The sequence below is a fragment of the Rhipicephalus microplus genome, chromosome 2, assembly GCF_043290135.1.
Source record: "Rhipicephalus microplus isolate Deutch F79 chromosome 2, USDA_Rmic, whole genome shotgun sequence".
Classification (NCBI taxonomy): Eukaryota; Metazoa; Arthropoda; class Arachnida; order Ixodida; family Ixodidae; genus Rhipicephalus; species Rhipicephalus microplus.
In genome coordinates this window covers 200,683,601-200,707,669 of record NC_134701.1, presented here as the reverse complement: position 1 = coordinate 200,707,669, position 24,069 = coordinate 200,683,601, and the positions used below count along the sequence as shown (strand labels likewise).

At 46.0% G+C, this 24,069-nt stretch overlaps 1 long non-coding RNA gene across 1 annotated transcript in view; it reads right to left on the bottom strand.

The window, feature by feature from the left end:
• The window catches only part of LOC119169376 (uncharacterized), a 117,250-nt gene extending 114,040 nt beyond the window's left edge, over positions 1 to 3,210 (bottom strand). The window contains exon 1 of the long non-coding RNA XR_012889209.1: positions 2,900 to 3,210. This is a non-coding gene — a long non-coding RNA (uncharacterized LOC119169376). The remainder of the gene's footprint in view (positions 1 to 2,899) is intronic.
• Positions 3,211 to 24,069: the final 20,859 nt, after the last annotated feature.

Sequence of the window (24,069 nt, the reverse complement as noted above, 5' to 3'; positions counted from 1 at the left end):
AATCACCATATGTTTATGAGAGACGCCGTAGTGGAGGGCTCCGGAAATGTGGACCACCTGTGGTTCTTTAACGTGCGCCCAAATCTGAGCACACAGGCCTACAACATTTTCGCCTCCATCGAAAATGCAGCTGTCGCTACAGCTGGCCCAGGACGGACGCACGCACGGACAGACAGACGGATAGACGCATGGATAGACGGACAGAAGAATGGACGGATGAATGGTTGCACGGATGAACGCACAGACGGCCGGACAGAAGCACGTATAGACGGACGGACTCTTCACCCCACTCGTCATGATTCACTCGTGGATATGTTGCGATTTCTTCTATTTCGGTTATTTCTGTCATTGGTTCAAAAAGTCTCGTTCTACATCGAACCTGTTATGTAGTGGCCACTACATACACCTAACAAATTTAGCAAAACCTGATTGATTGATTGATTCATTGATCGATTGATTCATTGATTGATTGATTGATTGATTCATTGATCGATTGATTCATTGATTGATTGATTGATTGATTGATTGATTGATTGATTGATTGATTGATTGATTGATTGATTGATTGATTGATTGATTGATTGATTGATTGATTGATTGATTGATTGATTGATTGATTTGTGTGGTTTAACGACCCAAAACCACCATATGATTATGAGAGACGCCGTAGTGGAGCGCTCCGGAAATTTCGACCACCTGGGGTTCTTTAACGTGCACCCAAATCTGAGTACACGGGCCTACAACAAAGTTGAGCAAAAGCTCACTAGTTAGATCCGTGGTGGGTGCGTATTTCCGTTAATAAATTTTGTTTCATTATTACTCCTCCAGTCTACTTACGTAACCATAAAGTAAGTGCCTGAATGATGTCTTCCATGGAATCATGCAAGAATCGTTGGTTGTCAATAAACTCGTTAAGCATTGCAAAATGTGCGTGCGTTTTAGCGAACATTGCGTGTTCCTGTTGGTGTTTTCTTGTTTTTTTTTTGCCATATTTTATCGCAAGACAGATTTTGCTAACAGAACTATCTCTCGCCTTCAAATTAGTGAGTGAAGAAAACGCGTTTCGTCCATGTTCAAATTTCGAAAGCGTCTTCACAACAGCACGGCATTTTGTGCTTAAAGGTGCCGGTACGGTTTATCCATTCAGAAATCGGTGGCAAGTTCGGACACGTTCAGTTTACGACACGGGCACCGCGCGTACGTTAGGAGCCGCCACAGTTTCTCCCGTATCCTGCCAAAAACTGCGGCCGTGGGCGCTTTGGCACCCACGGCAGCAGATTAGGCGGGATACGGTAGCAGGCGACGCAAGCGGTGGCAAGCCGTCTTGCTCTGGTGCTTCCCTTGCGGCGTTTTCGTTCCCGTTCGCTTTCTAAAGCCGGTGAGTTGTTAGCGACCATGAGAGAAACGTAGTGTTAGTGCAGTGCGCTTTTTTTCGCCAGACTTCGTGCACCCTCAGGCAAATGCAGCCACATAAACTGCACGTGTGTAAGCGTGGGCCGCTTCGTTCGCTCAACAATCAAAGCTTATCATGCTCGGCCTAATGCGACAGCAAACACTGCGGCAGCTTGAAACAGACCACAGCAGCGATTGCACTGTCAAGGAAGCGGCAAAGGTGCTATCAAAAGCGATTCTTTATGATATGCGACTTTTATTGATAAACACTCGCGGCTCGATGATCGCGTTGATAACGTGGGCGGACCATCACTCAGACCACTGGCCAAGCGCGAAAATGTCGATAAGCATCCGCATCGGAAAAGGCGTCGTTCGGCCATGGCTACTGTCTGTGAGCGGCCCAAAACACCACTCCAAATCGGCGCTTGTTGCCGCTACAGGCGTCTTCATGAATTACGTCTGCATGGAGCTCATGGCAAGAGAGCAAGCGCTGTTTAGTTCACTTTGCATCTATGGTCACCGACCTAATAGCGTGCGTAATGCAGGCACATTCACATGCTTTCAACTCGACCAATCCTCCTACGCGAGCAATACCTCAATTCGAGGTAACGCAAAAGTTGTCACTTTTTCTGTTCGATGGCCCTCCTCGCTCTTCTATATATGTCATATTAACATCTTTAAGACATTCAAGAGGACCCATGATTGTTTCGTTTGCGTATTAGACTGTTTGCAAAAAGACACGTATTCAATCCGACGTTCAGGACAAGGTAAGCAAGGCCGATGTGTACAAAGAGAGTGTTTCGGTTACAAATTTTGCGGAATTGCCGCACCATCGTAATAAGGCATGCACTGTGACTGGTCAGTAGTTCTTATTACGCGTTTGTGCTGTTATATCTATGCATGGCCTTCCAGCAAGCGCCAATGATTTATTTTAAGGCAGTGTGCGCAACGTGCAGTCAATCATAGTTCTTGGGGTTCAACGTCCCAAATCCATGATGCGAATATGAGAGACGCCGTACTGGAGGAACCCGCAAATTCCGACCACCTGGGGTTCTTTAACGCGCACCCATATCTAAGCACACGCGCCTCACCCCCGTATTCACAAATAATCCTCGACTCGACTTTCACCCTTCACTTGACAGAGTTGAGCACTGCGCCGCCGCTCGACTGAAATTGACGCTACGCTGCTCGAGAATCGCACCACATTATCACTGATATGCAGTGACTTTCCGTGCCTAGAGAGGGCGTTTCTATCGGCTTTCTTAAGTGAAGGTGAAGCGTTGAGTGAAGGGACGTTCTAGAATACGGGGGTCAATCGTTTACGCCTTCCTCGACAACGCAGCCGCCGCAGCCGGAATTCCATCTCGCAATCTTCGGGTCAGTAGCCGAGTGCCTCAGCCACTAGACCACCATAGTGGGTAATGCAACAGAGTGTCATGCAAATGCTTATAGAAGCAATAGAAAAAAGCTATTGTCACTTTGTTAGACGTTTGAAGCTGTTACCTACCTGACGGGGTGAAGAAGCGCTCTCCATGTTGCCTTGCGGTACGAGCATTGCTTCCACGTACTACTGAACACATTGGTCAGTCCTTGGGCTTCTTGTTTAAACACAGACGCCAGCGAGCTCGGGGATCATGGGGCCATGTCAGTCGCAAAGCCGTGGTCGCGAATGGCCCATTGCTACTCTGTGGCCCGGACGCGGCTGCAGCGGTCGTAGCGCAGACAGCTCAGAATCTGCCGAATCACGCAGCGGCGTTGCAGCGGGGCGTCGATGAAGGCGACGACGCTTATTCGACGGTGCGATAAAACGCGACACCGACTGCGAGACACTTTTCATCGCAACTGCGGTAACTCGATTGCCGAGTATCAGCCCCAGTTTTTTTAAATAAATTTGTTTTTTTCTAACAAGAGAGATGTAATGGCAGGTTGAAGTTTTTATGCTGTCATTACAAATAAATAAAAGCGGGAGCAAAAGGCCTTGCAAAGGGTTCCCTCTTGTGTTGGCACTCAGCAACAGCAGTACAAATGGCAATAAAGAACAAATCATACACTTCACATTCAAAACACTGATGTGGTAATGAAATAGGCGGTATAGTGGAGGCAGTTGATTTTGGCACCTTGAACTGATTTAACCTGCAACTAAATCTAAGCACATGGGCATCTTTTTGTTCTTTGAATCTTGCGTTTCGCTGCATCAGAATAAGACTGCTGAAGCCGGTAACAAAATATGCTCTTTCGCATTTAGCAATGCGAAAACACAGCCGGTGATCTGATGCGATGCGTTATCGGCATTTAACGCTTTGTCATTTCTCCTCCACCAGTTGCGATTATTTGTGCGACCTTCGCCAACCATTGCGAGAAAAAGTGCGAAAAAATAAAGGTATGCAAGCGAATTGACGCTGTCCCCTTGCACATTCTCTAAACCAAATTCTAACCTCAATTTCTGCCCGCCTTTGTCGTCTAGTGGTTATAACGGTCAACTGCTAACCCGAAAGTCAAGGGATCGAATTCCCACTGCATTATGGATGAAGAATGAAAATTTTGAGGCCCATCTACTTAGATTTAGAGAGAGAGATATATATAAAGATGCAAAGAAAGGCAGGGAGGTTAACCAGACGGACATCCGGTTTGCTACCCTGCACTGGGGAAGAGATAAAGGGGAGAAAAGAGGTTGCAGAGAGATGAGAAGGTACACACAATCACGAGCACACTCGGGGAGCACACACAGTCTACAGGCGGTCGCTCAGGTTTGTTGACTTAAGGTAAAGTAGCAGTGCTTTAGTTGCTTTCTGCGAAACTGAGGCAGATGCCCAAGGTCCTATTATCTTCTGCACACAAAATGGTCCGGGGTCAAGTTGATTCAAAACCATCCGGAGCTGTCATCGCTGTGTGTCGTAGCAAGCGCAGCTGCACAGGACGTGTTGGATGGTCTCTTCAGCTCCGCAGTAGTCGCATGTAGGAGTGTCCGCCATACCAATGCGGAAGGAGTACACCTTTGTAAATGCAACACCCAACCAAAGGCGGCATAACAGTGTCGCATCGGAGCGGGAAAGTTGTGATGATAGCTTTAGCTTGAGTGAAGGATCCAGTTCATAAAATTGACACCTTTGGAAGCTGGTAGACGACCAGAACGTGCGTGTGAGATCTCGAGCCAGCAGGTAAAGTTGTCTTGCTGCATCATTCCTTGATAGAGGAATCGGGACTTCATGGGTTTCTTCATGGGCTATGCGGGCTGCATCATCGGCTAATTGATTTCCGGTAATACCGATATGTCCAGGCAGCCATTGATATATAATTTCATGCCCTCGTGCTAGAGCTTCATGATGGCAATGTCTCATTTCTTGTACCGATTGGTCATGACTCCTCCTACAAATGGCAGACTGCAAACTCTGAAGCGCTGCCTTCAAATCACAGAATATGACCCATTTTCCTCGACGTTCTTGAACGAAAAATTTTAAAGCAGCCCTTATAGCAGCAAGCTCTGATGCCGTAGATGTAGTCATATGCGACAACTTAAACTTGACTGTCATTGTTGCAGCCGGAATTACAGCGGCACCTGATGAGCTGCTGGACGAGACGGACCCATCAGGGTATATCTGCGTTCGGTCTAAATACAACTCATGTAATAATAGCAGTGTTGCTTGCTTCAATGCTACTCTGGAGTGATTGCTTTTCTTTTTGATTCCCGGAATTTCTAGACGTACTTGCGGCTGGTCGAGGCACCACAAAGGACATGCCATTCTCGCAGCTGGCGTATATCCTGATGGAATGCTGTTTAGGTGCTTGGCTATGGCATCTGAAAACGTAGCACGTGGTCTTCCGGAGGGTAGAAGGGCCAAGTGGTCGTCGGGGACATGGCTAGCATGTCGAATGTGCGCTCTGAGGCAATCCACAACTCTATATGTCCGGACCGGATGGTCTTTGGCAAGCATGATTGTTGCATAAGTAGAAGCGCATCGGGGCAGTCCTAGGCAGATACGCAGTGCCTGACCATGCAAACTCTCCAATGAATGAGTATTGCATTTGCAAGTGTTAGTCAGTACCGGCAAGCTGTAGCGCAATAAACCCAGAAGTAGGGCCATGTACAGCTGTAGCATGGAGGCCACAGATTTAGATGCACATTAAAGAACCACAGGTGATCGAAATTTCCGGAGCATACGGTGTCCTTCATAACCATATCGTGGGTTTGGGACGTTAAACTCCGGTATTAAAGCATTATTAACCTCCATTTCTAACCAGAAGAAACCTAGAATTTCTCTTCAGCTTAACTGTAATGTTTTTGGCACATCTCACGACGGCTGTTCCCCAAACTGGGCATTTACGCTTACGCGTAATATAAAAGGGGTTGACCCGCAGCTCTGTGACCGACATCTTGGGAAAACATATGTTCGAGGTTGTCGAGTCAGATGCGTTTGTGTTTGTGCAACGAGACGCCGCGGTAGTTAACGTTCAGTGTATCTTTTCTCCGCCTGCTCGCACTGATGTTCTTGGCCTGTAGGTGGCACTGCCTGTGTGAACGCGCTTCACGAGAGAGATCTGAAGAATTGGTCGTTTAGCTCATGTGTAATTGTATGAGGAAGCCATTTCATTTCTTCCTCTCTCACTTATATAAAGTTGGCGGGACGATCTATACCACCCTGCGCTGACGAAGGCGTAAGGAGACACATAAGGGTAAGAAAGACAAGATGTAAAGACTGGAAGGGAGCGGTAAAAGACACAACAATGTCGTATAAGTGCACCGTGCGGACCATGCCCAGATAGCCACCGACAGTGACGATCCAGAAGCGACAAGATTCGATATGCCATGAATGCATGGAATATGAAATATCTGAGTATGCTTACAAGACAATAGCAGTTCACTCAAGTACCATATGCGCACACAGTTGGAACATTGAAGATAATTCAGGGTGTGTTTGGGGGGGGGGGAGAGAGAGGGGGTACTGTATCTTTGCTTTTTCGTAAATCGTGAGCAGAAGCGGGGCTTCCCTCAAAAAAACTTTTACGTGGTTTAGCACAACTCGGCGCAGGTCGCACGGAAATATTTGCGGAACTTGGCGATTATTGTACACCAATCTGATGACGTTGAGAGCACGACGCGAGTGGTGATGTTTATTCTGTAGCGCCAACGCGATCTACCTGTAACGGCGCAAAAATGTGCATTCACGCATGTATCAAAAGATGCCTTTCACTTATGTTCCCTTTATCGATGACCGACTACAACACTCGCCGCACATCGTAGCGTCGTCAGTGTTACTTCCTTTTCATTTCGCCCATTGAAAAACAACCTCTATGCCGGCTTGAGATGTGCGTGTTTCACCGTCACAATGACGTGACAGTAGGTAAGCATTAGCACACCGGTCATTCTAAGAATGACTTGGCATTTGACGCGATCACCCACTTCCCGTGGGGTAAACTATTGTTGACCGTGAGCGAGATTGCCCCCTACTTTACGAAACATATAATATAACATCTTGTAAACGTTCTATCGGGCATCCTATGCTGAGGAAAAATTGCGCCCCCCTGTACAGTTCATCTGTGCGTCTTTCGCGAAGGCATGAAGTTGCGTGCGAGCACAAAAACCTGTCTCACGTCACAAAGGATCTCTACATGGTGATTATCGATCACTGGTGCTCACTAACAACACGTGTCGAGCCTGCACGCACGATTCCTAATGCTCTAAAAGCAAGAGAGCGGGAGGAAGACTCTTCCAATCGCTCGTCGAGAGAATGACGCGCGAGCCAGATCACGTGTTCGCTCACGGCTGTGTCGCTTGAGTAGGTATGCAAAATATTTTCCTTTCTTTTCTCCTACGCCTCGCTTGTAAAAAACCCTGCCGGTGGAGGAAAAGCATTGTTTACGTCAACGCACCAGAGTTCGTAGTTATCAACGCGATCACCCTTTGCGTTTTTTTCTCCTTTCTTTGTTACTGCAAAAAAAACGTCGAGGTCGCTTCTGTGAGCGTGGCCTTTGAAGAAAATTTTCACCTTACAGCTTTCTCGAACGAGAACCCACTTTCTTCCTGTTCGTAAGCCCTTGTTTACGGATAGCCACCTCCCGCTTCCTGTCTGAAAAGCCGGCGAGCTCGTTTTTCCAATTGTTTTCCTTTTGCTTTCTTTTCGAGTTTGTTTGCTTAGAATCTTCGTGGCATTGACCCCGCAATTAGGCGCCTTCTTGATGGTACATATTTCAAACACGCGAGTGAAAAATAGAGAGCTTCTTTTAAACGTAGGGTGAATAAAGAAACGGCTTTCGGACTCGTAGTTCGACGCCAAGTGCACTCAGGTCATAACAAAGGTGAGAAAAGAAAGCAAGCCGCAATAAGCGACAGTGAGAGTTCAACGCAAGCATGCATTCTCGCGAAGCTCGGCATATTGAGTGGGTACTTTGTTAACTCACTTTAGCTCGCTTACTCGCACTCACTCATTCACTCATTCATTCACTGAAGGCGCCGAAAGCACTAGTTAGCTTTTTAAAGGAAAATGACTTCGATAAGTCATTGTGACAGTGATGCCGCGTACTGCGCGAGAATGGCGAACTGCGGCTGAGGGTGTGTGCTGCGTTAACTGCAGTCTTTCTCCCTCTCTCCACTCCATCTCTCAATCTCCTTTATACGGTTCCCATGCACGCTGTAGCAAACCTATTGGCCTAAACTGGTTAACCCACCTGCCTTGCCAGTTTTACTATTTCTTGCATCTCTTTTCCGCTCTCTCTCTCTTTCAAACTCCCTCAACATTATACAGTTCCAATGCGTATAGTAGCAAACCGGTTGTCTTAAACTGGTGAAAATTCCTGCCTTGTCTTCTCTACTATTTCTTCCATCTCTGTCTCACTCTTTCAAACTCACTATACTATATTGTTTTTTTTTTTTGTCTTCACCGTCCTTATGCTCATTCACGTGCACTCGACCTGATCGGCACTCACTCGTACTCACAGACACTCCCTGCAGTCTACTGCCGTTGTTACTGTTATCGTCATTCTCCTGTTAATTACCACCTTAATGGCCGCCTCGTATGATGCAAGGAATGCGTTTCGCGACATTCACTGCACATTTCCGAGTGCGCCCGCTTTCGCCACGTGCCTGCCATGAGCGGATGGCGGTAAATAGGAACAGTATAGGGGTCATATAAAACACGGTAATGTCATTTTGATCGCCGATACGCCGCGGCAAGAGTGATTACCCTCTCACCCCACCTTTCAGACAGATAACAACATTACCATTGAACAGAGTTGCGGCGTAACGCACCACATCGCTGTGTCATTTACGCCATCGTTTGAACTAACTGTTGCTCACTTATAGTGGCTTTCTTTCTCTGCTAATGGGTGACTTCAATTGTGTATGTGACCTGAACGATCGTAGCAATCATAATAGTCAGTGAGACAGGAGTGGAGAGCTTTTATCTGGAATTGTAGACAATGCAGGGCTCATTGGAATTGGTGTGTCAGGTGACTACATATACAAGAGCTCAGCGAAGTTCGTATGCTCGCCTTGACCGGATTTACGTGTCCTCATCACACCTTTCCCACCGAATCTCCCGTGCCAATGCACCAGTGTTGTTCTCAGATCACTGTATTGTTATTGCAGAAATTGTCGCAACTTGTAGAAGCCTATTCCGACCACAGTGCGCCTTTTGGAAGTTAAACACAGAGCTCCTCTGTGATCAGGAATTCAATAATCGTGTACGGACAACACTAAAGCAGTCTTTCTCAAAAGGCTTACATATACATGCTGCTTAGGAGCTACTAAAGATGATAGTCTTTCTTGGGGACCTTCAACGCAAAAATTTTGATCTGTCTGTCTGTCTGTCTGTCTGTCTGTCTGTCTGTCTGTCTGTCTGTCTGTCTGTCTGTCTGTCTGTCTGTCTGTCTGTCTGTCTGTCTGTCTGACCTTAACAGTACTGGGCATTCTAAACGATCAGCGGATACCCCAAACAGCCGACCCCGTCCGCAGCGCCCACCAATGTTGCTCAAGGTTGAGTGTTCATACTTGTGCTATTATCAATTAAAAAGCAATTATCGCGCATATCTGAGGCACCATAGCAACACGTACATATTCTGTATGTGCGTCTTTTACTAAAAAAAGGCATACGTAGGTTAGTCTAAAGACCGTAGCGTTTATCATGCGACGTTGACCATGCAACGCTTGCACGAATAGGGAAGTCTTTCCAACACTTTGCTAAGACGACATGGTGGTGGCACCTACCCGTCGCCTTGCGTTCTACACCTTATCACCTCTGAGACGGGCGCGCACGTCCATCTCAGAGCCGCACGTTTCGTTTTCCAAGATAACTGCGAGACAGCGCTCATGTCTCACGTGTGAAGTGACTTGGTGCGCTCGTTCGCCTCCGCCGCACGCTCGTGGCACTCTAACGCAGCGCCTCAAGATTACCATTCACCTATTTTCTTGCGCAGAACATCAAATAAACGTTTTGTTCAATCTCTCCAGACGCAATATTGTCTTTCGACGACATTTGCAGAATAACGTGCAGATACGGGGCCACTTTTTTAACCAAGAAGTTCATGTTATGGCTATATAAATTGCAGCTACTAAGTCTTTCTATAAAAAGAACGAGGGAAAGGCACTGCTTAAAAGGGGCAACCTTTATGAGACGGAATGCGAGACACCGAGATCGTACTTAAATGAAATTGAGGATATAAAATGCCAATTTCAAAGATATGATGCCGCTCGTTACAGAGGTGCACGTATTAGATCTTCAAATATACGTACGTTAAACTCAGAACAGCCAACGCGTCAAGCTTTACTCTATGAAAAACGACGCGCGATTTTCAAAGTAATCCCAGATCTTTACTCTAATGGTGTCCTCGTAACAGACGTAGGAAACATAACGTCGACATTCGAAAGTACTATGAAAGTTTATTTAGTGCCCTCCCTAACCCTGACGTCAAAATCACCACGAGTTTCGTTTCCCTTTTGATCCCATTGGAAGACGATGATTGTGCAGCCATTACTTGTCCGACTACGATACGGGAAATTGAGCAAGCTATTGACAGCTTACCTTCATCGAAGTCACCAGGCCCTGACGGCATTTCTGTTGAATTTTACCAAACTTTTAAAAATGCTCTCTCCTATATTGCTCGATATCTTTAGAATGAGTTATGACATGAAGACACTCCCGACAATCTTTCGCAAGAGAAACACAGTTTTATACCGAAAAATTCGGACAAGGAAAAACTTTGCTCTCTTGAGAGTTACCGGCCAATAGCGCTATCAAACGTTGATGACAAAATTTTCGCCAAAGTATTATCAAATAGGTTGCAATTTGCGATGTTCATTCTCATTGGCTCCCACCAAACCTCTGGGATTAAGGGCTGATCTATACAAAACATTATACGCGCCACTCGTACTGTCTTTTACTACTATTATGAACATCAAAAATACCTTGCAATATTACAGGTAGACCTTGCAAAAGCCATCGACCGTGTTAGTCATTTATCACTTATGACATCAATGCACCAGACATTGATCATGTTCTCATTGAAATCATAACCAAACAAAGAACCGACGAAAGCATATTTCTCCTCAATATCTACAGCCCACCAAGCCAGCAGAAAACCAACTTCAGCTCCCTTCTGCGCAAGGCAGAACAAGCAGCAGGCAAAAAGGGTCTTGTCATCCTTGGAGACTTCAATGCGTGGCAAAAGAGCTGGGGATATGTCAAGGAAACTCAGAAAGGTAGAGATTTGGACAGAGAAGCTGATCCCAGAAGGCTAAGCCTCATTACAGACCACACTCAACCAACGTGAGTGGGGAATAGTACCAACCGAGAGACGTGCCCGGACTTGGGGTTCGTTAAAGGTGTCAGGAAGGCCCGATGGAAAACGGCGGGGAAACGTTTGGCAGTGACCACTGCATTTTGCGTATCCAGATAGACCCCTCCCGGTAAAAAAACGACATGGCCTGGCTCGACTTACAGACTGGGAAGCTTTTAGAAAAACTAGGTCACAATTCGATGATAAAGAAATTGCGGACATTGAGAGTTGGGTCTCGGGAATCAAGGTAGACTGAAAACGATTAACCCAAGAAGTTACCTTATCTACAAACACGCCCGAGGTGTACAAGCATCTCCTACACCTCTGGGACGCCCACCGGGGCCTATTAGGAAGATGGAAGTGGCAGAAACACAACCGCAAACTGAGACTTAGGATCGCCGCAGTCACCAGGGAAGCCGAAGAGTATGCGACGCAGCTGTCAAGGCGCAACTGGGACCAAAAATGCTACGAGCTACAAGGTACACTAGGTTGGAAAAGGACATGGGCTTTGCTGAGGGCCCTCATAGACCCAACCACGACCAAGACTGAAACTTGTAAGACGACTCAAAAGATTGCACACCGATTCAAAGGCACAGACCGGGAGCTGCTATAACACATAAAGCTGCGCTATATTGGCGATACAACGAATACTGACTGCAGCCTGGCATACACTGGTGTAGCTAATCCCGCACTGGATGAACCCATTACCACAGAAGAAGTTCGACATGCTATGCTGTCGGCAACAAAGAACACTGCGCCAGGAAAGGATGGCATCAGCAACGCTATGATACGGAACCTCGATGACAAATCTATCACAAGGTTTACAGAATTCACCAACAAACATTGGGAAGAGGGTACCGTTCCAAACGACTGGAAACATGCGGAAATAATAATGATTCCAAAGTCTAGAAAGGCTCCAAGTTTGGAAAATTGAAGACCCATTTCGTCATTGACTTCATGTTTGGGAAAAATATACGAGAGAATCGTGCTTCAGAGGCTGGAGACCTACCTGGAAGACAACGAACTCATGCCGCACACCATGTTTGGTTTCCGAAAATGTCTCTGAACTTAGTACGTCCTCCTACAAATCAAGGAGGTGCTCACCGATGTCGCAAAATATGGCGAAAACGTACTACTTCCACTAGATCTTAAGGCTGCTTTCGACAATGTCAGTCATAAGGCTGTGCTAGAGGGGCTTAGCCAATTAGGTTGTGGAAAGCGAATACGCAACTACATCAAAGCTTTTCTCAGTAACAGAACCACCACAATTGGTATAGGAGGCATCCACACTGATACGTTTGATACGCCCACAAAAGGAACACCCCAAGGTTCTGTGATATCGCCGATGCTGTTCAACATCGTTATGATCGGCTTAGCTCGGAACCTCGAAAACATTGAAAGACTCAGACATGCCATCTACGCAGACAATGTTACAATCTGGGTGACAAGAGGATCTCTAGACAAAAAACAAGATCTTCTGCAACGCGCAGCTGATACAGTTCACGGACTACGTGCGTCAAAGTGGCCTCGTCTGCTCTCCGGAGAGATCAGAAGTCCTGAGAGTCTACAGACAAGAATACGATCTGCAAAACTCCATAGATGTCTATATAAGGAGGAAAGAGATTCCAGAAGTGTCCCGAATAAAGATTCTCGGCATGTGGATACAAAGCAACTGTCGTATAGACCACACCATCAGACAGCTGTCAAACACTACAGCGCAAATCACGAGGATGATCACCAGAATCTCTAACAAAAAACGGGGTATGAAGGAGGAGGACACTTGTAGGCTTGTACAGGCCCTCGTGGTCAGTAGGATTGTATACAGTGCCCCCTACCAAAAACCACACCCACAAGAAGAAGAACAATTAGAGGCAATCCTCAGGAAAGCCTACAAGTGCGCCCATGGTCTACCTGCCAGCACCTCGACAGAGAAATTCCTTAAACTCGGGATAAACAACGCAGTGCAAGAACACATCGATGCGCATCTTGTTGCGCAGAAAATGGGATTACTGTTGACTGCTACGGGCAGGCACACGTTGCAGACATTGGGCATGAGGGATGGTTGCGGAGAAATCAATAACACGGTGAGCATACCAAAGGACATTCGCCAGATCATTGAAGTCAGCCCAATACCTCAAAGCATGCATCCAGAAACCCATAAGGCTCAAAGAAAAGCCAGATCAGAAGCACAAGAAAAAAATTTCAAGGCGAGAACCGACGTATTGTACGTTGACGTGACTCCATACAGAGAGCACTCCGGGACAGTTGTAAGCGTTGTTGGTCACCAACTTAGGGAAGTCAACAGCGCTTCGATCAAAAGCAACAACATCCTCGAGGCTGAGGAAGTAGCGATCGCGCTCACCATCACACACCAGAGCGAAGAGTCTACTACAGAAATAGTTACTGACTCGCAAGAAGCGTGTCGACGGTACAGCAGTGGACGCATATCCAGTGCTGCCATCCGTATACTCAAGGGAAGAAAAATAAACTTCTTGAGCTGCTCCATTACGTGGACACCAAGCCTTGAAACTGCGACAGGGAACCAGCGTGCCGACGCCAATGCCCGAGAATACGCCGACCGGGGGGCGCACAACAACGAGGAACCAGCTACAGTTACTAGATGCTATGGAGCGATTTCGGAACACCAGAGAGCCCTGAGGAGGACATACCCCCCTCCCCACAAAGACCTCAACAGAAAGTAGTCGGTGGCCTGGAGACAGCTGCAGACTAATACGTACCCCAATCTCATGCCTTCTGAGTAAAATCCATCCGGGAATATACACCAACAAATGCCCGCTATGCAGAGAACACCCCACACTTTACCACGTGACATGGGCCTGCCAACACACACAGGTAGTGCCAAGAAACTGTACACCAACACCGGAGGCTGCACTGTCCTGCTCTAAGCCTGAAGAATAGCTCAAGCTGATCGACAGAGCTTGCAAGATGGCAAAGGCCACAGGGGCCCTGGACTGAGGGCTCCACCTTCACCGGAAAAAAACTATTTGTAATAAAGTTTTGCATTCGCTCATTCATTAATTCATTCATTCATTCATTCATTTGTTACTTTTCTCTCTTCTGGAACATGCCAATGTCGGCACTGTTGTGCTTAAAGGCGTCAAACTAAGCTAAAATCAATCTTCGTCCGTCTTGTTGGTAGTGGTCAGCTGTCAAAACCAGTTTTGATTTGTTCATCTGTAAAACAGGGCTGCCCCATGTCCCCATTTCTGTTTGTCCTTTATCTAGAGCGGCTATGCTTAAGTATATTACGACCAAGTAGTATTCTAGATTCGATATATTAGGAACTGAAGTGAAAGTATTAGCGTGTGCAAACGACGTTGCAGTCTTTCGCACAGATAAACCAAGCATAGAAAATGTGTTATCAGTAGACAAATTTGGCATAGTATCAGGAGCTCGTCTGAACGCTTCTAAGAGTTTAAGATGATACGTGTGCTCGTCTAGTAGCACACCTAGTCAATATGCAGGAATTAATTCTACAAGAACTCCAGCAACGTACTACGGAGTAGTATTAGATGCGTATAGATTCAGTGCGCATTACTGGAAGGAGCGAGTCCGTAAGCTTGAACGACAAGCCCAGACTCATCGCCTATCAATATTTGAAAGAGCTGAAGGTTGTAATTTTTTTCTAGTAACAAATCTCTACTACATATTGCAACTTATTCGTTGTGCAAGATTTTATGTACAATTATTTCATCGAATTTTCGCAAGTTTCATATGGTCTTCTACTTTTGAGCCCATGCGTCGTGACAACATTTTCTGGCCAGTTAGTGCTGGTGGGTTAGGATTAAAACGTCTATATCTCTGGCAAACAGTTTCCCACTTTTTATTTTTTCGTGACAATTCCCATTCCGTATTTCGTTCATTCTTGCAGGTTATTCTTATGGATTGCTTCCCTGACCTAGTCATTTCTTCAAACTTTTCCGAACGGCCGTGATTGTAAGGATTCATGCAGGAAGTTTATTCTGCTGTTAGGTTCCTTGAAGCTCGCTTTTTTATAGAATACTTGTACACAGTGTTTCGCAAAGTATCATACTAAGATTTACTATCTATGCTTTTTCCGCCTCCATTGTATCATTCATTGTACTCCGGTATGCCAGGTCATGATGTCTTGAAACGAGTGCGCAAAATGTGTCTCCAAATTCAAAAATATTATTCTATAAACTGCATACTTAAACGGTGCCCCGTAAAACATGGTTAAAAAGAAATGTTATTTTTGTTTCCTGTGTTGACTGTCACCTATGTGATGTTCCAGAGACAACAGAACACAGCTTTGTTAGTTGCAAAGATGCTATCTTGTTCTCAGATGTCCTTGAGCGGACTCTGAAAAAACATTTTGATATTATTTTCTACACTATCCGTTACCTCTTGCCGAAATCACCGGATGAAGTGCCTTTTGATATGTTTTTTCTCATGGGTATGCACAGTCTGTGAAAGACGCGTATGCAAGATCTCAATGCAGAACCCATCATTTCGTCGGGCTCACATTTCGTTAGAATAGCTGTCCACCTAAAAGACATTTTTGATGAAATGGACTTCAAAGTGGACTGGTACGCCATCTTGGTGAGGTGCTTGGCCTTGTCACCTGTTGTGTATAACGAAATTTGAAGAACTCTCACTGCTCTGCTGAACTTCGTTAATTGTCAAGTATTTCTTTAAAAACGCTGAAATGCTTATTGTCGCTCTGTGATTGTACCTATGTTTCATACTATAAGTGCCATATGATGTTCATTTCAACACACATTGTAATAAATACCAAAAAAGAAAAAAACATGTGTAGCTCAGTGGTAGAACACTGGGCTGGCACCCAGCGGACCCGGGTTCGTGCCCCACTGTGTCACTGGTGCTAGGGTTTTTTTTTTTTCCTGATGTGGTTACGGGCGGCGGCGGCGGCGGAGGTTGACAACTGCGCGTGACCCGAGTTGTGATCTCATAACAGCTTTCGCTGTTAAAGAAACGGTTACTGATGCGGTTATGTAAACGTGCTGCTTTGGGTGCTGAGTGGCGCCCAAAGCAGGAAGTGTTTTCATACACTTAGAATTCCTTTCCATCGTGCCCCTAATGCGTTTTCTTTTTCTGGGGGCAAAGAGTCCTGCGGGAAAAGGCTATAACTGCAAAGTACCTCATGCCTCTCTTGGGCTTGTTTCAAGACGTCCATGGTAAGTGAGTACAACGAGCGTTCGAGTGCGGTGCAGTGTGTTCGCTACTGTATGAAACACTTTTCGCTCATTCTACAATCATTGCTCGATTCTAAAGGTGCATTTCTCACCACGCTTTGATCGCAACCTTATAGCGTAGGGCACGGACAAAAAAAGTGACCCGTGCACCACCCGTGATGTGTGTCTAGCCAGATTCTACCATGCTCTGAGATACTGGCCGTATAAGAAAGTATCAGTGCCGGAGACTTCGAGGCGCTTGTGTACTCACTCTCTTACGTTCCTTTGTACTCTCTGCCACACGCTTACAAAATACGCAGAAACATTTCATTAAATACAATCGCTACTCCAGTCTAACAGGAAGGCTTCCTTATCACAACCAGTCTTGGGATTACGCATGGAAATAGCCCTTCTCTCTTAAATGCGAATGCGTTTCTTAGCAGGGCTATGTCAGGCATACGTCGTTGTCCGCGGCGTCCACGCACTGGCAAGTGTTATTTCATCGCTCTTACTCCCTCTCCCATAGCAACAACTGCGGGCGCGCGCGCTTATTCTCACCCGTAGCAACCGGAGTGTGTAGTACGAGAGAGTGTAGGAGAGGATAGGTGCAGTGCTCCGCCTCTCCTTCTCTTGCCACTTGCTCTCTCTCTTCCCTCCGCACTTTATTAGATGCGCAACAGGTCTTTGACTAGCCTGTCTAACGCTGTCCCTCCGTAGAACTCCACTGCCCATGCTAGCGTCTGGTGTCTCGTACGGACCCAGGAAGACACTCGCAAAACAGTCGCTCCCTTTCCCCTCTTTCGCCTCGCAAGGCCGACGCAGGCACAGTCTGCTAGTACAAAACCAACTGCTCATGTTGTGCATCCACTCACTGACCACCACGTATATGTAGGCACTGGATCACGCGTTCGAAAATTGAGTCAAGAGCGTCTTTACTTGGCTCCCCCCGTATATTCCTCGGGGCACTGGAGTTCAAGCCTGTCTGGGTTATCTATATAATAAAGTTTTGTACTACTACTACTACTACTACTACTACTACTACTTGGCTTTCGCTTGGTTGAGCACCAGCGTCATCGTCGCCCCCGGTGTAAGCGTTGCGCCCTCTGCTTCGCATCTACACATGATTCCTTTTCGCGGGAGACGGTCCAAGGTTTTCCATATAGTAATCATAGTGCGCACGTAAATACCTTTCCACTATAAAAGTGTCATTGCATATCTCACAGGCTTCGAAATCAGTAAGCGCTTAACGAATCTGTGCTAGGACGTGCCATACTTTATTGGAATGGCTTCCCTGATGATCTAGTGTGCGTTCATGATCACGCGGCACTTAGAAATAAAATTCTATTTATAACTTGGAAGTGTGGCAGCTTGGGCTAGTTTGTATGGCATGACGATAGTTATAACGCGAGAACAAAACGACGACACAGAGCTTTCCTGTCCTTCTTGTCTCTGTGTCATCGTTTTGTTCTCGCGCTATAACTATCGTCTATTTATAAGCACGATTGCTGAACATCGATCTCTTAAACTCATGTTTATACATTGCATGACAACAGCTTCACCCATTTAGGTACGCATATATTCATAATAAGTGTCTTATTGTTACATGTGCTACACATAACTTGTCTCTCTCATTTTGGCCATTACACAATACCGGGTTTTTTAGTTCTTATTTGAGTTCCTGTTGAAAATTGTGCAGTCCCGCTCGCATAATACTCTTACGGGGAGCTTGTGAGGTATTTAATAGTAAATAGGTAAACGAACGCAAGGGTTCACGTACGGATGCCACGTTGGGACTCTGGCACAAAACTTCTCTGACCTCTGTACTACTCTACTAGACTGTTCTAAAGCTTGGAACAGCGAGTCGTTGTATGCCCCAAGCTCCTGCGTTTCGTCTGTTTGCCGACCAGCCTCTTGTGACTTTCGATCGTTGGTGACATGCTGTCCATGAGAAACATGGCCGAGGTGCGTTCCCACGGCTTGAAACCCCCAGTGCGTTTTTTTTTCTGAAACGAGCACCCAGTGGCGAGGAAGCAACAAAAGGATAAGGGTGTGACCGCTTTTATGGGCCACTAGCCAAAGTCCCTACAGGCATTTCCTCCACAATGGCTTGTTTGGGAATGCTGCGCAGTCGATCGACCTTGTAGGTCGTGACAAAGCAATTAGGTCGCTAAACCTTTGCTGCCCTTCCAGGGAGAGACGGCAGAAAGCACTTTTCCACCAACTTGACAACCTGACAGACCTCCTTCTTTTGCTTGAAAGTGACCAGAGTAAGGTGCGTCAGCGAGTGCTACGATTCATCGACAGCCGTGTGTTGTTGGCTTATAATATGGTGGGTTGTGTCGTGTGTGTGACTGGTTTTCGATCAAGAAGGAGTCCAACTGAGGGCTAAACACGATGACGCAAAGTGGAGAGCGGTGCTCTGAACTTTGGTTTATCGGTTCATCCACCTCGCTCATGGCTCTGGACCATAAGTTAAGGTATATATCCACCACGCTTGTGGCTCGCTGAAATCTGAACAACTTATGCTATAAATAGCTGTGCAAAATGCCAGTAAATGTTCTTGTTTTCATTTTCCCCTACATTTCAGCGTCGTTTCCTCTACCACGGAGACTCTGCGCTACCGAACAGAGTCCAGGTCAGACGTAACCCTGAAGTCTCGGCAACCCACGTCAGCGGGGACGCGTCGGTGAGCCCCAGTATCGCAATATCCCTTAACGAGAAGACAAAAAGACTAAAAAGCTTGGGTGCGCGAACAGTTTGTGCGCCCTATCCCGCAAAAGCTCTCTAAAAGCGAGTTTTAGTTCCGCGGCTCCAAAATGCTCGCGTACGGAAATCCTTGCATTTCGTCCGAGCTCTTTATGGGTGCGGCTGCCGAACGGAAAAAATCGGAGTGATGTATAAAAAATTGGCAGATCCCAAGTACAATCGGAATCGATGACATTCGATACATGAACGGGAAAGGTTGATATGCCATTTTAAAATCAGCACAACGTAATGAGGTGGAGGTAAATGATATCGTACATAACTTCCGTGTCATGATTATTATGTTTTCGATGTGTCGTTTACCTTCGTCATCTGTTCATGCCGCGTGATACGGAATTTAGTATATGTGGAGCTAGCAAAACGACCGCGAGCATGCTATGACAGTGGTATATTGTCATGTTATTACATGACACGAGTGTCAGGATTATCATATTTGCACCAGTCATATCCTTTTGATTGATATGTGGGGTTTAACGTCCCAAAACCACTATATGATTATGAGAGACACCGTAGTGAAGGGCTCCGGAAATTCAGACCACCTGGGGTTCTTTAACGTGCACCCAAATCTGAGCACACGGGCCTACAACATTTCCGCCTCCATCGGAAATTCAGCCGCTGCAGCCGGGATTCGAACCCGCGCCCTGCGTGTCAGCAGCCGAGTACCTTAGCCACTAGACCACCGCGGTGGGGCAGTCATATACTTTTGTCATTCACTGACGTCACTTAACACCAAATTTGCTACATGTGGAGCTAGCTAAACGGTCGCGAGTGCATCATGAAGGGCCCAATATACTCCTATGTAGCGTTGACGCGCGCGCACGCTGGGCACAGTGACGCAAGGTAAGCAATACGCGAGCACTCTATAGTCTGACACCAAGCGCGACCAGCGTCCGTCGGCGCGGCCCGACGGCAACCGGTGCGAAGTGCAACATGCTGCATTTTGCGCCGATGCGTTACGCAGACAACACTGCGTCTCCCTCTTTTCGTGATGGAGGGACGCCTTACGCGCTGAAATGCGCATGCCTCAAACTAACGCAGTGTTGCGCGTGCCTGCGAGTATATGGCAGGACCGGTGCCTGGCATCGCAACGCCGGCGTATAGCGTCAAAATGAACGCTGGCGAGCACGCGCACCGCATCACGTCAAAATGTATTGGCGCCTTGACTGTCTCATGTAGTCCTGTTCTCACATGACACGCATCTCATGATTATCATGTTTGCACCAGTCACATTCATTGACACCACGTAATACCAAATTTGGCATGTGTGAAGCGAGTGAAACGGGTGCGAGCGCATCATGAGCGTGGCATGTAGTCATGTTATTACATGACACGCATCTCATGTTTATCATATTTGGACCAGTATCATACCTTCGTCATCCATTGGCATCCTGTAATACCAAATTTGGTATAAGTGAAGCTAGTGAAACGTCCGCCAGCGCATCATTGGCGTGGCTTGTTGTCATGTTGGTACATGACACGCCTCTCATGATTATCATGTTTGCACCAGTCGCATACCTTTGTCATCCATTCACGTACCGTAACACCAAATTTGGTATATGTGACGCAAGCGAAACAGCCGCGAGTGCATCATGAGCTTGGCATGTAATCATGTTGTTACGTGACACGCATGTCATGATTTTCATGTTAGGGCCTGTCGCTTGTGTTCGCCATGCAACCATGGCATACCATACAAGTTTTGCAACATGCCATGTGAGCGAAATCGCCGCAAGAGCTGCAGGACCATGAAATGTAAATCGTGACATTCATGACATTCATGTGATGATTTTCATGTAAAGACTAGTCAGATATGTTCTTCATACAGTCATGTTATTCCATACCAAGTTTTGTACTAATACCATTATCTAAATAGCCAGGAGAGCTAAAAGTCGTAGGCGGCTGGCTATCTATCTATCTATCTATCTATCTATCTATCTATCTATCTATCTATCTATCTATCTATCTATCTAGATAGATAGATAGATAGATAGATAGATAGATAGATAGATAGATAGATAGATAGATAGATAGATAGATAGATAGATAGATAGATAGATAGATAGATAGATAGATAGATAGATAGATAGATAGATAGATAGATAGATAGATAGATAGATAGATAGATAGATAGATAGATAGATAGATAGATAGATAGATAGATAGATAGATAGATAGATAGATAGATAGATAGATAGATAGATAGATAGATAGATAGATAGATAGATAGATAGATAGATAGATAGATAGATAGATAGATAGATAGATAGATAGATAGATAGATAGATAGATAGATAGATAGATACGCTCAAAGTCGCCGAAGTTCACTAAGAAATGCTTCGCATTTAATAGGATGCAAGAACGCATGCACGCACTGAATGAGTAGGGGTGCCTGGAAGTAGAAGAGAAAAAAAAAGAAGGATATCAACAGATCTTCTCCCGGTCTTCTACACTGCACTTCGGAAAAGCATAAAGAGACGAGAAGAGCCATACAATGAAGGTCTACATGTGGACGCATGGATGCCGATAAACATTACGCACGCAGTACACATATATAAGTAGGTGGCAAGAGTGTGATCGCGCACGTGTTCTTCGCAGGCTGAACCTTCAACTCGACTCTACAGAGTACTGACACTCATTATGAGCCTATATGAACACACGATTGCGCCGTATCACGCTTATTTCACGTATACGCACTTGGGGTGGCAAACACGTGCGGTAGTGCTGTTATGAACAAAGATGAAGTTGTGTTGCCGTAGGAAGCTCATTTCTCTGGCTATAAAAAAGACGCTGCTTACGCGAACATGTGACGTCAGTGAAATACATAGCGAGACGCGTACAGAATCTTTCCGCGGGGATCTTCATTGTACTTGCAAAGCACCGTCTTAATGATCCACTTCCCTCTTCCTCTCGCCGCAACGATATTTCGCCGTTATGCCCGCACTCACCGATGGAAACAATTGTCATTTGGTAATGTCACACACGCACGCATTATACGTTGCGCGTAAGCACTTGTACACGTGTCTGTGTACTCATCAGTGGACCGCGATAACGCCAGCTTGTTTCCATTGGATAATTTCTTGGTGGCGTTCAGTTCAACAAAATTGTTCTGTGCACACTGCAGCTATGAAATAATAGTAACATCAGAGTTTTTTGCACAACCAAGCCACGATATCATTACGAGGCACGCCGTAGTCGAGAGCCCGGTGTTGTGCTCTTCATCGTGCGCTAACGTCGCTGTGGTATTCTTGGTCCTCGGATGCAGGAAAAACAAGTCACGAACAAGAAAACACATTTATCGACTTGACACAGGACAATTACATACACAGGGAATCCCCTAACAGTACAAATAACCGTTGAGTCCTAACTCACACGCGACAGCATGGGTGCGTCCGGACGTTTAGTACCGCAGAGCTCGCGACGATTCCAGCACGAAGAGGAGTTGATGAAGTCGTGCGCAGATGCATGAGCAGACTAAGACCTGCTCGTCGTGGAACGTGCAGGCCCACGCTGGTGACGACCCACTCGAACGGGGCACCATGGCCACGGTCTTAGCTCGCGTTGTTCCGGGACCCTTGGGACGTGGCACCGAGGCCACGATCTCGACTTCGGACCGCACGCTCGAGCCCCACAGGAAGGGCTGCTAGGCCGGCCCGTACGCTCGCTCGTTCCCGGAACACACAAAGCTCGTCCCGACTGGTCTGGTCGCACCAGCTCAATCCCTGTAGACTCTCGGACCGAACGTCCAGACCTCTGGCTGGCTGGCCACGTTCTTTCAGCCCGGCGATATTCGCCAGCTCGCGAGTTGTTGTTGTTGTTGTTGTTGTTGTTGTTGTTGTTGTTGTTGTTGTTGATGATGATGATGATGATGATGATGATGATGATGATGATGATGATGATGATGATGATGATGATGATGATGGGCCTTTTGCTTAGCTGGCACTCGCCCGCAAAGGGGGATTGGTCAAGAACCGGGCGGCAGGATCATCAAGCGAGTTAGTCATGCATTTAAAATCATTAAATAGAATTTCTGTAGAAAGCAAGATCAAATCGTAAAATATGTATGAAAATGTTACACGGCCAGCAGTCAGGCATTCAGGTAGTCTCTGAGCCGAAAATATTAGTAATAATAGACTAACAAGGTAATCTTTTTGTTGCCATTATGTACGCACGCACAGTAGAGCAAACCTCCGTGTGGCTATAACCTAACGTATTCTCTCCGAAGGATAAAATTACTGCCACATTTATTTTTAAACCCAGCTTCTCAATTGGTTCGACCAGATATATTTTCCTTTGATAAGAATATCGGTGACAGAATAAAAAGAAATTATCTATTGTTTTTAATTCCTTGCAAAAGAGACATAACGGAGATGCTGTGAGTCCAGCTTTATGTAAGTAATTATTCAGGTGCGGAATTCTGCATCGTAATCTGGTGATTGTAATTTCTAACGGCCGTTATACACACCACTGTTTGTTCCAGCAAAATCTTAGATGTACGAAGTCTCTGACTTTATCCAATGATATTTTTGTCTATTTTCTTGTGCAAACAAGCATTTCTATATCTGAGTGTTGTTACATAAGCAAAATCAGGTATAATATAAGAGTTGTGCACTTAACGATGCTTTGGCTAACGAGTCTGTCATCTCATTCCGATAAATCCCGCCGTGGCTAGGTACCCATAGCAAGTGAAATTTTCTCAGATTTGTTGGTAATAAACAACTAATCATATTCAATATTGTCAAATTTTTTATGCAGATAGTGTAGTGCATACTGAGAGAGAATCAGTGAGCATGACTGCTTCTGATTCACTTGCAGGAAGTTTACGAAGTGCTAGAATTATAGCGAATAATTCAGCGATGAATGCAGGCGTATAATCTGGTAATAGAACTGAAAAAGACCACTCGAGAGAACTTGAGAAGACGCCTACTCCAGTCTACTGCAGTTCGTTTTCGTTTATTACGGATGCATCTGTCGCAAT